The sequence below is a fragment of the Saccopteryx bilineata genome, chromosome 2 (genome assembly GCF_036850765.1).
Source record: "Saccopteryx bilineata isolate mSacBil1 chromosome 2, mSacBil1_pri_phased_curated, whole genome shotgun sequence".
NCBI classification, from domain to species: domain Eukaryota; kingdom Metazoa; phylum Chordata; class Mammalia; order Chiroptera; family Emballonuridae; genus Saccopteryx; species Saccopteryx bilineata.
Genome location: NC_089491.1, coordinates 297126801 through 297144223, shown reverse-complemented (window position 1 = coordinate 297144223; position 17423 = coordinate 297126801). Strand labels below are relative to the sequence as shown.

At 49.5% G+C, this 17423-nt stretch overlaps 1 protein-coding gene across 1 annotated transcript in view; it reads right to left on the bottom strand.

Annotated features, from left to right (window-relative positions):
• NEK2 (NIMA related kinase 2) overlaps positions 1-16307 on the bottom strand; it is a 56266-nt gene extending 39959 nt beyond the window's left edge. The window contains exon 1 of the mRNA XM_066261422.1: positions 16190-16307. The gene's annotated coding sequence lies outside the window, so the exon portion shown is untranslated. The remainder of the gene's footprint in view (positions 1-16189) is intronic.
• Positions 16308-17423: the final 1116 nt, after the last annotated feature.

Sequence of the window (17423 nt, the reverse complement as noted above, 5' to 3'; positions counted from 1 at the left end):
TGTTGGCACATCAGTGGGAAGGATTGACCCTCAGGCTGATTGATTGTGAGGACTGGCTGTCACTACAGTGGAGAAGGTGTTGCATAGAGGCTGACCCTACAGAGCAGGATTGCTTAAGTGGGACTCTGGTGCCTGCCAAGTCTTCCCTTTGAGTGTGTCTTTTGTGGAGGTGGCTGGGTGGTGCTCAGGTGTGGCCTGAAGCTGGCCACTGGGTATGTTGTTTTTAGAACCTTTTGGAAGGTGCAAGCCAAAGCCAGCCACTTCCTGTGCCTTGCCTGAGGCCACCTGGTATGAGCTACAAAGTGATTGCGCTAGGCTTGGTGATTCCTGAAGAAGGTGAGTTGCAAACTGAGGCTGGCTGCTACTCAGGCTGGACTTGGGGTGGCTTAACAAGAGGTATAGGGCATGCTGAGGCCAAATGTTACTTGTTTGGGATTTGTGAACCTTTGACAGAATTTAGGAAAATCCACAGCTCAAACCAAGATAGACTGTTTTCAGGGAAAGACCCTTAGAATCTGCTTGGGTAGGCCCACAAGTTGGGTGGGGCAGTGTTGGGCAGATAAGTTTATGAAATCTGTATTTTGGGGGTTTGCTCACTTTTATTGTTAAAAATGGCCGCTGCTCACATGATGATGCTCCCATGTGATATAGCTAATTACCTTTATGCTTGGGAAGGGGCTTGGTTATGCTAATGTGTGCTGGAAGAAGGGTTGTCTTGCCAAAAAGTTTTAAGTAGGAGCAGCTAGGAGGCTATTTTGGAAGAGGCCATGTGGTTGCAGAGTAGGCAGGCAGCCAAGATGGCAGGGAGCTTAAGGGGTACAGAGGTGAGGGGCTTTGTGAGCTCCACTGAACTGGTAGGGCCTTTGATTCTAGGAAAATTCAAAAAAATTCTCCTGGTTGTGGGACTGGAGAATGTGTGAATGGATTTTGGTGCTCATGTGTTTGCTTTTACTCTCTTGTTGAGTGCAAGGCTAGAATAAAGAAAATGGCCACCAGTTCTTGGCTCCATTGTTTCATTACCATCTATCTAAATTAAATGTGAACCTGCACGAGCCAGGAGGCTGTGGCAGCAGCCACGACAACTGGACTTACAGGCAGGGTCTCAGGGAATCACCAGGTGGGGTGAACAACATCAGCTAGGTTGATGGAGACTCAGATATGGCGCCCATCTGTGCCTGCAGAAAGAAGGTTCAGTAAAGGAGTAATGGCTTTTGCCAACACTCCATTTATGAGAAATCTTCACCTCCAGTCCTCTTCTTGAAGCTACACAACTCAGTTCTTTCCCATATGCCTTTGGCACCTTTTGAGCTGCTGCCCCTGTGCTAAAGCTTGGAGAGAGTGAGTTTGAGTAAGTCTGTGCACTGGACATTTAAGAGAGTTATCCTGGACGCCAGCAACCCTTCATCTCACTCAGCCATAATCCCCACTAGCTTTTACAGACATAAGTTATGGGGACTTCTCTTCCTGGCACTAGAATCCTATGCTGGGGGTTCTGGTGTGAGGCTGGGATCACTGGCTCCTCAGGAGGAAACTCTGAAGCCAAAATATCCCTCCTGATTTTTATCCACCATATGTGGGTGTGGGACCAGCTCGTTCCTCGTCTTCACTCCTCCTATCAATTTTGATGTGGCTTCTTCTGTATGTCCTTCGTTATATGGCTTCTGTTTATCTAGATTTCAATGATGATTGTTCTGTAGTTTAGCTGTAATTTTGAAGTCGTTGTGGCAAGAGGCAAGTGTAGCATTTATCGATGCCACCACCTTGACCAGAAACCAGAAAAATGCATCTTGAGCACAGATGGGGATGTTAGTTTGTGCCTCTCCCTTCTGCAGCCCTGATTTTAGGGGAGAACCATGAGGCTCTCTGGCTGAGGTGGTGGGGACATGCAATACCCACGGTGGCTGGATTTAATCAATAGAGACCGTGAAGTGACAACGCCAGAGGGTTATAAGTGATTCAGATGGCCTCTGCAGGAGTTTGGGAGCCGCAAGTACAGTTCAGGGCAGTGCAACTGAAAGAGTGACTCCTGGGGACTGCCAGTGCCCCCTCTGAGCTTTTGAGAAATACAATTCAGGCCTACTAAATCTGGAACTTTGGGGTGGGCTTCCCTCAGGAGTTGTGGATGCTCCCGGAAGTTGAGAAACTTGGTATTAGATACAAGGAAGGCTTTGGGGACAAACAAAATCCAGTTTGAGAATTGGTTTTCTGCTTACTCAGATCTAGTTGTCTTATCATTAAAGGGCATAAAAACATCACCTAACCTCTAGTTCCGACTTCTAAAATTGTGAAGCTACATTATAGTACAAGTTCAATAAACATTTGTTATTCTTTTATTAAGCACTGGAACATTAGAAGGTTGTCAAAAAAATCTTCGTGTGGCCTGAGCCCTGTCTTGAACTGGCTTCCTGGCAGAACTGGTGAGGCCACCTGGCTTAAGGCCTCGTGGCCCTGAGGGTTTACAGGCCAAAAGCTGTCAGGAATCTGAGCCTCAACTTGCTCCAGGAACTACGGCCTAAAATAAGGTTATGCATGTGCACAGTCTTCACTGCAGTAGGCAGTGCAAAATCGGTATCCAAAATCAGTATCCCCTGCAGGGTCTAAACAAGGTTGTCAGCACTGAAGGGGGGGGGGGGGGAGGGTGAGAGGGCGAGGCCATAAATAAGTGTGTATGAAAGGGAGGGAGCCATAAAGATTTCCCAGGAGGAGCCGGCCCTTCAGGGCTCCAGGTACCAGGAAGAGGAAAGTACAGGCATCCTGTTCATGTTGACTCCTTGACTTTTTGATTAGGTTATCCCTTGAAGCATCTCTATTTATCTACCTGGGGAGTAGGAGGTTGTTCAACGCTGTAATAAGCTCCGTGGCTTAAACCAGCTCTTCCACTGCTGGGAACAGCCTTGCACATGCACTGAGCTAATCCTCAGGACGTGCATTTCCTGCCCCGCCCCACTCCCCTGCCAGGAACTTTTAACTGGGGGCCCCCATTGCATTAAAACTCCCAGGCCTGGCTGCACAGGCCAGCCTCCTCTCCCACGGGGACCAGGCAGGGCCCCCCCCCCCCGCCCCCGCAAACCTCGTCTGGGGGCAGAGGCTGACGGAGCTTTTCCTCAGCACCTTCCAGTGAGTCCCCCGGAGGTAATCCAGTTGCTGTCCTGTCCCAGAGAAGAGTCGCAGCCGGGTCCCAAGCCTCTGCTTGTTAGAACGAAGCCCTAGAGAGACTGGGACCTGGTAACTTCAACTGGCGCTGAACGGTCTGGCCCCTTGTGCTTCTTGCTTGTGGGTTCCCGACTCAGGTCTCCCTCTAGTGGTCTCTGAGCCCCTCCCTCACTCCTGCCTGGCCCCACCCTGCATGGATAACAGTAAGACTCCAGCATATTCTCTGCTGTGTGCTCTTGGCTTCCCTGCTGCCCTCAAAACAGGATGAGAGCACTTACACCCCAGCAAGAGATCTGCTATGCCAGGGACAAATCAGAAAGAGAGAGAGAAAGAGAGAGAGAGAGAGATTGTGTGTTCCTATTGACCTTACATTCAGTTTGTATTTTCTCTGATCATTCTAATTTTTATTTTATAATCTAGATTTTTTTTGTTGTTGTTGTTATCTGGATTCTTGAAAACGACCTAAAATTGTTTATAAAGGAGACAATTCGTGTGTGTGTGTGTGTGTGTGTGTGTGTGTATATATATATATATATATATTTTTTTTTTTTTTTTTTTTTTTTTTTTTTTTTTTCCTGAAGCTAGAAACCGGGAGAGACAGTCAGACAGACTCCCGCATGCGCCCGACCGGGATCCACCCGGCACGCCCATCAGGGGGCCACGCTCTGCCCACCAGGGGGCGATGCTCTGCCCCTCCGGGGCCTCGCTCTGCCCCTCCGGGGCCTCGCTCTGCTGCGACCAGAGCCACTCTAGTGCCTGGGGCAGAGGCTAAGGAGCCATCCCCAGCGCCCAGGCCATCTTCGCTCCAATGGAGCCTCAGCTTTGGGAGGGGAAGAGAGAGACAGAGAGGAAGGAGAGGGGGAGGGGTGGAGAAGCAAACGGGCGCCTCTCCTGTGTGCCCTGGCCGGGAATCGAACCCAGGACCTCCACATGCCAGGCTGACGCTCCACCACTGAGCCAACCGGCCAGGGCCAAGGAGACAATTCTTAGTGGTAACTTACTCCTTATCTCTAAGGGGGATGAAAGAAAATTATTCCCCAGTCAGGGTCCAGTCAGGTCTAAGACACATGGAAAGGGATGGGGGAGGGGCCATGGTGAGTTGACCCTGTGCCCACCCAGCTTCTTGTCCCTCCCCTTCTCTGTCCCTACCATCCTCTTCCCCTATTCCCCACTCACAGAAGAGGGTCAGAAGCCTCTCAGGGGGGACAGCTCCCTGCACCCCCCGCTCCTTTGCCCCTCTAGGGGCCTCTACAGAGGTCACAAAAGCAGGTGCCCTTCTTCCGGTTGGCACCACCCAGGTCTCTCATTAAACATGGCCCCTTGGCTTACCCACCCTCACGCAACTTTCTTCTTGGCTCATCCCGTCACAGTGGCCGTGAGACCCTCAGACTCCCCCCCCCCAATACACACACACACCAGAGTTCTTGTCTTCTGTCTGATCAGAGAACCCTGTTAGGTCTGACATTGTCTCCCTCTGAATGCCCCGCTGGACAGCCCATTCCTGCTGGTAACAAACCCCAAAGCTGAATCCACAGCCACGCACAGAGGACTCGGGGTTCCGGCTCTCTCAGTGTGACCCCCGCTCCGAGTGGCAGGACAGCACAGTGCTGCAGAGCGGGACACGGGAGCCCACCCACTCGGGTTGGATCTGCCGGGCACTGCACGCCCTTGACGGATCTCACCTGTTCCTGTGGTTGTTGTTTTAAGTGTGGTAAGATGCACGTATATAAAATTTACCATCTTAACCAGTTTTAAGTGTACAGTTCAGTGGCATGAAGAACATTCTTATCATTGTGCAAATTACAACCCCTCATCGCCAGGATTCTTTCCTTCTTGCAAAACTGAAATTCTAGATAATTGTGACACAAGCTACAGCATGGATGAAGCTTGAGGACATTGTGCTGGGTGACATCAGTCACAAAGGACAGATACTATATATATATGATTCCAATCATATGCAGTACCTAGAGTTGTCAAATTCAGAGAGACAGAAAGTGGAACGGTAGTTGCCAGGGCCTGGGTAGAGAGGGAAATGGGGAGTTGTTTAATGGGAACAGAATTTCAGTTTTGTAAGATGAAAAGAATTTTGGATGCACAACAACATGAATGTACATAACATGATTGAACTGAATGCTTAAAAGCGGCTAAAATGGTCATTTTTGTTATGTGCAATTTACCACAATTAAAAAAATTTAAAAACTGCCCTGGCTAGGTGGCTCAATGGGTAAAGCATCATCCCAGGATGCAGGATGACATGGTGGAGGTGTGAGGGGAGGGGAGTCTATTCTGGGACTTGGGGACTCTAACTCACACTATGGAGAAATTCCTTAAGGCTGTTGACCAAACATCCGGGTCCCAGCAGAGCTGCCAGAGCCTCCCAATTATGAAGACTCTAACCATGTTGAAATTGTGATCATTTATACACAGCAGGTGTATTTCTGGGCATTTCACCTGGCAGAAGGTGAGCTGAACTCTGTTCTAGCACAAACCAGAGAGGTAAAACGCAGGAGAGATGTCTGAATTTCCTTAGAGAATAAGCTACCTCATGGTCCTTCAGCAGGGGTTTCCAGAAAGATGGTTATAAACCCTCTCATCTTCCAGCCGAGTGAACCCTCACAGGAATTGTAATAAATGTCTTCATAAAAAAGCCTTATGAAACTATAAAATGGAATTACATTTAATAAGCAATTGTATTAAAAGGGAAAAGATCACACCCTTAAAAATCTGGAAGTATAGCCCCAGTTTATTGGGATCTCTCTGCAGTGAAGCCTGGGCCCTGGACACCCCCCTCCCAGTAACCCCAGTTCCACAGAAAGATCCATGTGCAGACGAAGCAAAGACTAATGAGGCAAAGAAAGTGATTTCTCCAAGGGGGTCACAGCATCTACTGGACAAATGATTTCTGACGTGTGCACTAACTCTCTTGGAATCTCGCTCCCAGGCTCTGCTGACCTCATTTCCCCTTAACGTTTCCCTCTGGCCAGCCAGCAGGCAAGCACGGGGCAGTCTCCTGATGGGGGGGCTGAGGAGTGGGGACAGTGGCCTGCTGTCACTGCATCCAGTCCTGGGGGGGGTGTAGATGTGGGTGGGCTTGTGTGGCTGCCGGAGAGTGAGGGCTGCGGGACCCCTCCGTGCCCCACGCCCTCCCTCCATCCTCCATCATTAGGCATTGTCTGCAGTGCTAATTCTGAGAACACTGGACACATCCAGTTTTTCTCCTTTTTTTTTGCTTTAGAGCTTTACTGGAGTTAATGACATACAATAAACGTACATATTTAAAGTATGCATTTTGATCAGCTCTGACACGTGTACACCCATGAAACCATCACCTAGAGATAGTGAACATATCCTTCCTTCCACATCTCCCTCCCCTCTACACCCCCATAGCCCACTGATCTGCTTTTCATCACTATAGATTCATTCTGTTTTATAACATCTTATATAAATGGACCAGCCAGTATGTACTTTTATTTTTTGGTCCAGAGTGTTTCACTCAGCATAATTATTTAGACATTTATCCAGTGTTGCATATATCGCTGTTATTAAAATATTTTTATATATTTATTCTGTCTTTGTAACTGAACAGTATCCATTGTATAAATACCATAATTTGTTTGATCCATTCAACTGCTGATGGGCATTTGTGTCCAAGCCTTTGTGTAGACATACGCTTTCATTTCTTTTGGGTAAACACCTAGGAGTGGACTAGCTGGATCGTAGTGGATATATGTTTATTTAAGGAACTACTTCACTGTCTTCCAAAATGGTTGTCTCAGCTTTTGTTCCCACCAGCAGTGCAAGAAAATGCTCTGCGTTCCTGCCATCACTCGGTACTGAAGCTCTTTAACTGTAGACATTCTAATCTAATAGGTGTGTAGTAATATTTTGTTGTTTTCACTTGCATTTCCCTAACAACTAATTTTGAGCATCTGTTCATGTGCTTATTTGTCATCGGTATATCTTCTTTGGTGGAGTGTCTTTTTGAATCTTTGTCCATTTTTTAAATTGGGCTGTTTGTTCCTTTATTATTGAGTTTTAAAAATAAAATCTAAACATGAGGCCTATATTAGATATATGCACTGCAGTCTGTGACTTGTCTTGTCATTCTTTTAACAGTGTCTTATGAAGAGCAGAAGATTTTGACTTCAAGAAGTCTAATTTATCAATTTTTTATTTTATGAAGCATGTTTTGGTGTCCCATCTAAAAAAAAATCTCATCTTAACAGAAGGTCACCATGGTTTTCTCTTCTGAGCTCTTTCAGACATTTTTATAGATTTGGTTTCACATTTAGGTTCACAATCCATTTGGAGTTCATTTTTATATATGCTAAAAGGTAGGAATCCAAGTTTATGCGTTTGCATATGTATATCCAATTGTTCCAGCACCATTTGCCGAAAAGACTATTTTTGCTCACTGAATTGCCTTTGCCTCTTTGGAGGAAATCAGTTATGCACTGGATTCGTTTCCTAGGACTGCCTAACAAGCAGCACAGAGTTGGAGGCTTAAACCAACAAAAGTTTATTGTCTCCTGGTTCAGGAGGCCTGAAGTCTGAAATCATTGTATCTCCAGTTGCCTCCTTCTGCCCCAGATTCTTTGAACCCCACTTTAGTCATTTGGTCTAAACTTGGAATGGGTTACTGCAACATGAGGAATGGGGTGCAGAGACTAATAAGAACACAGTTGAGGAAGGGCAGGACCATCAAGCCTCACAACTTTAGGGGGTACACTGTATTCTATATGACAGACACCCCCCTGGAATCTAACAGCATACCAGCCCTGAGGAGGGTGTGAAGTAGACCCTCCGTGGGCTTTCTCATTTCTAAATCTCCAGTCGCACAGTTATTCTGCTTGGAATACTGTACTGTACATTCTTTTGTCCAAACTCTACTCAAGTACTAATTGTGACCTCAAGGAAACCATCCTGGGTTCTCCTGGGGCATTAGTATCTCCTTCCTCGGTATTTTCATATTCTCATCAGAGCTGCCTTTGAACATGATTAGTTTTGTCAGGCCTTTCACCCTGACTACAGTGTGCATTTCAAGAAGATAGTGATTATGTCTTACTCATCTCTGTAGCCCTGACACACTCTCTCTCTTTTTAGGTGAGAGGAGGGGAGATAGTAAGGCAGACTTCCACATGCACCCTGACCGGGATACATCCTGCAACCCCAGCTTGGGCTGATGCTCAAATACCAAGTTATTTTTAGCACCTGAGGCTGATGTGCTTAGATCAACCAAGCCACGCTTGAACCAATCAAGCCGCTGGATGCTGGAGGGGAAGAGGGAGAGAAGGGAGAAAGGGAGGGGGAGAGAAGTAGATGGTTGCTTCTTCTGTGTGCCCTGACTGGAATCAAACCCGGGACATCCATATGCTGGGCCAATGCTCTACCCACTGAGCCACTGGCCAGGGCCTGTAGCCCTGACTCTTAACACAGGGCTTTCCTGGCAGAAGCTCAGTGATAGAGGATTAAGTGAACAAATGAACTGAGACCCAGTAGAACCTCCAAAGATCAGACATCCTCATCCCTTCTTGGAAAGTCTTGGATGTAGAATACAAGGTTCTTCAGGGACTCATGGCAGGCTGAGGAGGAAGAAGAGGCATTTGGGACATTAGGGCACATGCGTCAGCTCTGGACAAAGCCAGGGAAGTAGTGAGACTCAGTTCAAGGTTCAGCCGGCTGTGTTGATGGCATCACATCGGTGACATCAAAACCAGGTGGACAAACACTCAGAGTGTTTGCAGAAGAGGACCCCAGCGCACATCTGCACACACTCACATGCACCTGGAGAACTCAGGCAAACATGAATTATCACACCAAGATGACAACACATGTAGATTGCGCAGGCACACGTAGATGGTGGGGTATGTACGTGAACATGCACACACAGAGGCTCTGCAGCCTCTGAGAGCCCAAGAAACACAGCGAGTGTGATAACATGTGTTGAAGCGCAGGAAAGTTAGAGCCCTGAGCAAAGCCAGGGGCTGTCTCTAGATAACCAAAGCCAAAGGAAGCTTGGAGAGGCTGAACGTTGAACTCCTCCTTGCTATCCCCTCCCCTTTTTCAGAAAGTAGTCTGGGACTTAGTGCAATAGGCAAGGAAGATCCTTGCAGCAAGGACCTGTACGGAAGCAACCACAGTGTCTGAATGCTCCTCAGCCGGAACCAGCAAGCATCTATCTAGCTTGGACTCTCTTGGCACAGCTCTGCACTAGCTGGCGGGGCAGCCCCTGGCAAGGGAGGACTTCCTGCTAATCCCCCGCTCTGGGCCTGGCCCCTGCCCTGGTCTGGCCAGTTCTGGCCTCCTACGTAGTAGTATACCTTGCCTATATCTGGTCCTAGTTGCTACGAGTTACAGTCACAGCATATGCGTGTGGCCTCTGTCTGGCCAGGAGCTCCCCAAGGATAGGGGTCTTGCCTTCCATAGTGAAGCTGAGCCTCTCTTTAGGGGAGACCAGTCTCACCTGAACTCCTCCAGGGGGAATAGGCATTGACTTTGCCTCATAGTCTTCACACAGGCCCGGGATCCCTGAATAAAGAGTTTCTGAGTTGAGTTTCTATCAGTGGGCTAATCTCTCCCCTACAGATCTTTGGGTGCAGAGGGCCTTCAACACAGCCCTGGGGAGCCCCCAGACTTCAGGCTTCAATCACTAGTAGGCTCAGAGGCCTGGGAAGTGATCGTCCGCTCAATCCCAGCTGATGCACCCCAAGGGCTGGCTCCTCTCGGGTTTCTTGGCATCTCTGAACCCCTAGGGAGTTGTTGAGAACCTGAGGTTTCCTTAATAATTCACACCCATGCTCCTTCCTTGACAGGATCGCATGGCCCTGGACAAAGCAGTGAACCCTATCCCAGGGTAACCCAATCTCTGAGGTCAGGTAACAGAGCAACAGGGAGAAGAATGCAGGATTACCCTGAACTCTGGCCAATGTTACCTGGAGATCTGGACCCAGCGGGAGGCCAGTGACCTGATAGGGCCACTGAAGTTCAACAATGGCTCCTGCATGCTGGAGGCAAAGGAATAGTTGAGAAAAAGGAATGCTCTGGACCTAACAGGAAGAAGATGGAGGTTCTGTTTTGCCTGTGAGGCAGCTGAGTGAAGTTGCTTTGGCTGGATGCCCATTCCCCGCCCCGACTGTGTCATTGTCTAAACTGGAGTGTCTGCTGATCACCCTGTTCCTGGAGCTTCCAACCTGTGCTCCAGGCCCCTCCCCTCCCCTGTTCCATGCCTTGGTTCTCCTTACTCTCACCCGTCTCTCTCCACTTATCCAATCCCTTAACATATAAATGTACTGGGGTCTTTGGATTTTAAACCCCACCTTTGCCTCTATAGTCACCACCCGACTTCTCTCCTTCCCTCTTGAATAAGCCACTGGAAAGAGACTGGGGCATTACGCCCTCCTCACCACTCACTGCCCACAGCCACATGCCCCCTCCACCTGCCCTGCTGACACAGAATCCCCCCACCCCCACCCCCGATGATTTATATACCCACAAGCCCTCCTGGGCACCTGAACATTCCAGAGGCAAACTCTGAACTTATTTATTCATCCATCAAAACAATTTAAAATACCATCTCTGTGCCAGGCATTAGGTTATAAACGGAGTACAATGAGGGCCCAGGGGCTGACGATGTAACCCTCCCAGATCTGAAGGGATACACGTGAGATAAGCCTGAAACATTGTGGAAACCCAGGGGGACTGCAGACCAGCTCCCAGCTGCACGGGCTCTCAGTCCGCTGCCGGCCATGCCCACAGCTTCCCTACCCAGGCAGGGTCCTTGCTGTCCCCTCTCAGGTCTCATTAGGCAACATGCTTTTTTTGTCATACAGATCTTAGCTCAAGTGTCACCTTCTAGACTGGTCTCCCTTTGAAATGAAGCAGCAGAACTTACTCTAAAACAAAGAGACTTTCAGCAGAACTTATTTTTTATAAAAGACTCCCTACTCCTGGCCTTGAGGCGGGTGTTACAGGCTCTGGCCTTGGGCTAGTGCTGCAAGGTTGCAGATGTTCCCAGAATGTCTCTCCTTGAATTAATCCTATAGATAAACATTATAAATGAGCTTGTTTCACTGCTTTGTTTTACTGCTAGGCTTCCCCTCCGCCTCATACCCCAATCAGTGTGTGATTTTGTCTTTAAAAGCTAACTTCAAACTGTGTTTGGGGCTGCATGATTTGACTGACTTACGTTTCTGTAAAGCCAATAGACATGGCCACCATCACAGCTGCCTGGCCCATGCAGGTTCGCATTGGATTCGGACAGTCGGTAATGAAACAATGGAGCCAAGAACTGGTGGGCCATTATCTTTAATCCTAGCTTGCACCCGGCGGGCAAGAAATACACACAGTGAGAAAATACTTCCCTTTCCATTCAGGGCTCCCAAAGTCACTGATTTATCTGAGTTTCCTAGAATCAAAGGTTTCTAGCTCACCAGCCTTATTCATCTCTGTTCCCCATCTCCTTCTCTCTGCACAAACTGGCTTCTACTTCAGCACTCTGCCATCTTGGCTGCCTCTTCTCTCTTCCATGTGGCCTTTCTCTGCTCTCTTACAGCATGGGCTCCTCTTAGAATGTAATCACTCTTCTCCGGAACAACGTGATCTCTCTTCCTTTTAAAACCTTTTGGCGCAAAAGCGGATAAAATGTATTATGCTCACTTTGTTAAAGATAACGCTGCCAGGTGATATTAATGTGTGTTGGGGTGGGCTAAAGGCAGGCAGAATCATTGTAGCCTGGGGCTTGGTTTTGGAATTAAGCCTTTCCCACCCTTTTTGATGTGGGGCAGTACAATCCAATCATGCCTCAGAGAAGTGACTTTGTATTAGAGACTTCCCTATTTGTATATTGGATTAAAGGTTTGGATTTCTACACTATAAAATAGGGGTAGAACGGGAGCTTGCTCTCTTGGTTCCTGAGATTATCATTAGAGGAGAGAGCAGAGCAGAGAGCAGAAGGAGGCCATGTGGAGGAGGCCAGGAGAAGCAGCCAAGATGGCGGAGTGCTGAGTGAGAGGCCAGTTTGTGCAGTTTGATGCTGGAGAAGGAAGGAGATGGGGAACAGAGGTGAATAAGTCTGGTGAGCTAGAAATCTTTGATTCTAGGAAACTCGGAAAAGTCAGTAGCTTTGTGAGCACTGAATGTGAGTGGGTTTTGGAGCCCAGTGTGTGTTTTTACTTGCCCGCCGGGTGCAAGCTAGAATTAAAGAAAATGGCCTATCAGTTTTTGGCTCCGTTGTTTCTTTACCGACTGTCCGAATCCAATGTGAACCTGCATAGGCTAGGCTGCTGTGATGGTGGCCCTGGCCGTGACTACTGGCTTTACACCCTCCCCCAACACATACTAACATAATCATGCCCATCCCAAGCAATCACAGGGGCAAGAGGCTTCCACGTGGGCAGCGCCATTTTTAATAAAGTGAGCATAATATATTTCATCTGCCCAACAGTCTCCATGCGTCGCCGGCTTTGAATAAAAGACTCCTTTAACTTTGAACTTTGGTGTGAACATCTGTATACTCTTGCTGGTTTTGCTACAACACCTCAAGTACCTCACCCCTATCACAGGCCAGTCCATCTCCCTGTTTGATTATTATGCACTCATCATAAATAAAACATAGTCCTATCTCATTAATTGAGGTAGTTATGTTCTAGAAAGTTGCCATGAACAACGAATGAGCAAATATTGAGCCTCTGGGTGAACCTCTGGCCACAGACTTTTCATCAACCAGTCAATACCTAACCTGGTGCTATGTGTGTTTCCATTTAAAGATGACTTATTTACTATACTCATTGATTCATTGACATGGGACTCACAGCCAACAGCACTCCTGCCTGAATGGAGTTTATTTAACACTCATCTTTTCTCTGTAAGGCACTTCAGGAAAAAAAAAAAAAAAAAAAAAAAGGAGTGACCCTGAATAGGCCAGAAAAAGGAGGCTTGTTTATACTATCAGAGCAGAATGAAAAGGTTCCACCTCATCTGGCACCGTGCACATCGGGCGACTGAAACTTCACAACTCTGCACTTGTCCCCAAATGACTCTGAAAGTGCTGGAGGTGTTGACCTTGGGGTTGTAAATAAGTTCTAGCAAGCAGGTGACTTCACAAATATCGAATCTGAAAATGAGGAAGTCGGCTGCTTTTTACTCTATTTCTCTTGACTGGACCGCAAGGTCCAAGAGACCTCGCCTTTTCACTGCGTATTTCCAGGAGCTTCAAGGGTAAGTGCCTATGAGCCTCTGGCCACAGAGTTTTCTTCAACCAGTCAATACCTAACCCCTGGTAAGCCCCAGTGTAGATTTGTTGATTGAAAGAAAAAGTGGAAGGAAGGGTGGGAGGGAGGACAAAAGAATCAAAACCACGTTCCTCTCCACCGAGCTGCTGGTGATGCCTGCGCGGGCCTCCCGCTCCCGCTCCAGCGAGGCCGCACAGCTGCGCCCCTCCTCGTCCGTCCTGCTCCTCCCCCAAGTTCTTTGGCTCCTTCCTCTGTTCAGACCTCACCTCTTCTAGAGAGCTCCTGGGGCAGAGCGTGCTCCTGACACTTGTCTCTAGCGCATGCGCGTGGCTGTCTCTCCACTGCCCGGTGCATAGTGCCTGCGGTTCAGCGCTTTGGAAAGATGCCTGTCCTTGTTCTGCCCTTTCTCACCCTTCCCTCCTCCGTCGAGGGGCTTCCTGAGGGTGCAGAGGCGCCTGCCACCTTCCTCCTCTGTCCATCTCCCCACTTCCTACGTTTCGTTCCCAGTTCCCCAACCTAATGGCTGACCCAGAGTTGATCAAATTCTCTCTTTATTTTCCCGAGTCTTCTGGGAGCTGAGACAGGGAATGGTCTGACCTTTCGTGTTAGCTGTCTGGGGTGTTTGTAAGTCCCGTCCAGCTTTTTTTTAAAAATTAATTAATTAATTTTTTTCTTTTTACAGAGACAGAGAGAGAGTCAGAGAGAGGGATAGACAGGGACAGACAGACAGGAACGGAGAGATGAGAATCATCAACCATTAGTTTTTTTTGTTTGTTTGTTTGTTTGTTTGTTTTCATTTTTCTGAAGCTGGAAACAGGGAGAGACAGTCAGACAGACTCCCGCATGCGCCCGACCGGGAACCACCCGGCACGCCCACCAGGGGCGATGCTCTGCCCATCCTGGGCGTCGCCATGTTGCGACCAGAGCCACTCTAGCGCCTGGGGCAGAGGCCACAGAGCCATCCCCAGCGCCCGGGCCATCTTTGCTCCAATGGAGCCTTGGCTGCGGGAGGGGAAGAGAGAGACAGAGAGGGAAAGCGCGGCGGAGGGGTGGAGAAGCAAATGGGCGCTTCTCCTGTGTGCCCTGGCAGGGAATCGAACCCGGGTCCTCCGCACGCTAGGAACCATTAGTTTTTTGTTGAGCTTTGTGACACCTTAGTTGTTCATCGATTACTTTCTCATATGTGCCTTGACCGTGGGCCTTCAGCAGACCTAGTAACTCCCTGCTCAAGCCAGCGACCTTGGGTCCAAGCTGGTGAGCTTTGCTCAAACCAGATGAGCCCGCGCTCAGGCTGGCGACCTCGAGGTCTCGGACCTGGGTCCTCAGCATCCCAGTCCGACGCTTTATCCACTGCGCCACCGCCTGGTCAGGCAGTCCTGTCCAGTGTTGATTTCGGTCTCTCCCGGGTGGAAGAGTGGGAAGAGTACCGGCGGACAGTCGGAAACCCTGACTTACTCTCTCAGATCTCCCACCAGTTAATGTGTGACCTCGGCAGTCAGTATCCCTCCCTGGCCTCAGTTTCCTCATTTATTTTAAAAAGAGGGAAAGATCACTTGTCCTCTTGTTTTCTGTGACAAATAAAACAAGTGTCTATAAAAGTGCTGGGCAAACCCTTCAAAGGCACACATCGGCATTGTTTTATCCCTGGATCTCTTGTCATTACTGGATTAAAGTGACCTAAACCAGGAGAACATTCCTTCTCTCACACATCAAGAAGCCTGGAGGGAGGCCCTGGCCGGTTGGCTCAGTGGTAGAGCATCGGCCTGGCATGCAGAAGTCCCGGGTTCGATTCCCGGCCAGGACACACAGGAGAAGCGCCCATCTGCTTCTCCACCCCTCCCCCTCTCCTTCCTCTCTGTCTCTCTCTTCCCCTCCCGCAGCCAAGGCTCCAGTGGAGCAAAGATGGCCCGGGCGCTGGGGATGGCTCCTTGGCCTCTGCCCCAGGCACTAGAGTGGGTCTGGTCGCAACAGAGCGACGCCCCGGAGGGGCAGAGCATCGCCCCCTGGTGGGCATGCTGGGTGGATCCCGGTCGGTTGCATGCGGGAGTCTGTCTGACTGCCTCCCCGTTTCCAGCTTCAGAAAAATACAAAAAAAAAGAAGCCTGGAGGGGATTCCAAGGTTTAACACCGTAACAGAGTCGGGGTCCTTGGTCACCTCCTCTGAGACACTCCTGGATTTTTTCTTACTGGAAGGGCCACAGCGGCTCCAAGCCTCGGCCTCTCCTGCCCTGGGGTCAAAACAGGAAGGTGTGGGCAGAGGGTGCTGGGGTGGGAGCAGGTTAGAAACACAAACCCGCAATTATCCAGCTCAGGTGCTTAATGTCAGGTGGGAGGTTGACCGGGAGGAGGGAAGAGGTGCTCTCATCTCTCAGTTCCTTATCAAGGAGGGGGAAATCCTCCCAGAAGCCCAGGATCACCCTGGTAAGCTGACCACTGGCTCAGGAGATTCTAAGTCAATCACAGCTCATCCGTGGTTCATGGGGAGGGGGAGGGCTCCTCTGACACATGAGAAAAATTGGGGTTCTGCCAGCACAGCGAAGCCAACATCACCTGCCACGTGGCCTCGTTCCAGGCTCTGCACTTAGGTCCCACCTTGCTGCATTTCTCTGGTTCCTGCTGTCCCTCCCCAGATATCTTGCCATTTTCTTCTTCCTTTACTAGGACTTGAATTTCACTCCTTTCCCTCTTGGTTTTTTTTTTTTTTTTTCCCCTGACATAACACATAGAACAACCATCACCATAATGATGACGGCTACCTATACCCCCCTGGCTTATAAGAGAATGAGTCTTTCTCTTCATTCACTGACCTTCTCAGAAGATCCAGAAAACATTTCAGGGTCTTGTCTGTGCGTCCAGGTCCATAGTAGGCCTCGTGGGTGGATGCATGCTGCGGGACCAAGGCAGACTACTCCAGCAATAGTCTCTATAGTCACTTTAGCGCGTGAGCACCTAGCTCACCCCGCACTGACCCATGTAATCTAGCTTGACCCTCCGGAGAACCCAAGGGGTAGGCGGGACAAGCCTAATAACCCCTTTTGTCAGGTGAATCACACGAGGCTCTAGGAAACCAACGGCTTTGCCAAAAGCCACAGAGCCCCTAGAGGTTGGATCTGGAGGGAGGTGTCTTGGCTCTGGCCCCGGACCGAGTGCTCCGCCCGCAGAACCACAACCCGAGACAACCCACCAGTAGCCTGTTGGAGCATCCCCAGTTTAGATTCCAGACAAATAGGAGTTTGCCAAACTAATAAGTTCCAAACAACGAAGTCCACTGTGAGGGCCAGGAAGAGAGCGTAGGAACAAAGATGATGCCAGGCACAGGGCAGCGAACAATGGTCACTGTGTTCCATTTACATAAGACTCCACTGATGTGAAAACTCTGCTTCCAGACGTCGTTTCATTTGATCTCAACACCAACACTGTGAGCTGACAGGGCGGGGCTGATACTGTCTGCAGATGTGGAAACTGAGGCAGTGTGACCTCGCTGGCTAGAAAGAAAGAAGCTGAACTGGGACCTTGCCCAGAGATTCCTACTTCGCAGGCCTGGATTCCTCGTCCCCCGCCCTCCCCGCCCCCCAGATTCTGAAGGGGAGAGCAGCACCTATGCTCTGCTCACAGCAGGTTCTGGGCTGATCAACTTGTCAACTAGTTCTCAGAGCCTTGAGAGGTGATTAGGGCCTAGAATGTGCGTGGCTTTGAAGAAGTGGGCCAAAGGAGGAGTGCGTCAGGGAGGAGGACGGCGGGGTGGGGAGGACTTGGCTAAGAGGCTCAGAGGTGGCCCACTGAGCCCGGACAGCCTCAGGCCAGCAGCCGTTAGAGGCTGCAGAGGGCCCACAGGCAGGAGGAGTGGACTGAGGAGCAGAGTACAGCCCCAGTGTTCTCCTGCCAGCAGCGAAGGCTCGCTCGGAAGCCTTCCCTGGGCTTCTGGGCTTCTTGTTGAGGAAGCCTCTGGGGATTAACCCTGCCCTGAAGCCCTTCCGCATGGGCCCAGCTAATTTCTGTGATGCCATCTGGGGTGTGTCAACATGCTGCTGTAAGGATGAC